Source organism: Passer montanus, unplaced genomic scaffold (assembly GCF_014805655.1).
Source record: "Passer montanus isolate IOZ18808 unplaced genomic scaffold, ASM1480565v1 scaffold47, whole genome shotgun sequence".
NCBI classification, from domain to species: domain Eukaryota; kingdom Metazoa; phylum Chordata; class Aves; order Passeriformes; family Passeridae; genus Passer; species Passer montanus.
In genome coordinates, this window is record NW_024369596.1 from 162,179 (window position 1) to 162,893 (window position 715).

Genomic DNA, 715 nt, shown 5'->3' on the forward strand with positions numbered 1-715 from the left:
CCGGCACGCGGCACGCGCCCATTGGCGCGGCTGCCGGGGCCGGGCCCGCGCGCCAATCCCGCGGCGCGGGCGCGCCCATTGGGCCACGTCGGGGGAAGCCGGAAGCAGTCACGGACGGGAGCCGCGGCCCCATTGGCCGGGAGCACGGGATGGGTGGGGACAGGGACGGGGCCGCGGGGACGGCGCGCGTGCCGGCACCGCGCGTGCGCGCGCGCCTCACGGCAGCCGGGCCGCGCGCGCCCCCTGGCGGCCGAGAGGCGCGCCTCGCGGCCAGGCCGCCGCCAAACCACGCCCCCATCGTGTCGACCACGCCCCCAGGCTCCGCCCCGGCCCCGGCCCCGCCCTCGCTCGGCTCGGCACGGGCTGGGCACGGTCCGGGCTGGGCACGGCTCCGGTTCGGCACGGGCTGGGCACGGTCCGGGCTGGGCACGGCTCCGGTTCGGCACGGGCTGGGCACGGTCCGGGCTGGGCACGGCTCCGGTTCGGCACGGGCTGGGCGCGGTGCATCCCAGACCCCGCCCTCTTCCGGGCTCCGCCCCGCCCATGGCCGCTCCCGGTGCCGGTGTCCCGGTGGCTGTCCCCTACCCTGTCGCCAGCCCTGCCCGCGGTGCCCTCGCTCGGTGCCGTGCCCTTAGCTCGCCCCCCGGGCCCAGCGCCCCCCGGCAGGCTCTGCCGGTGCCGCGCTGCCGGTTCGGAGCGCACAGGGACAGCCGGG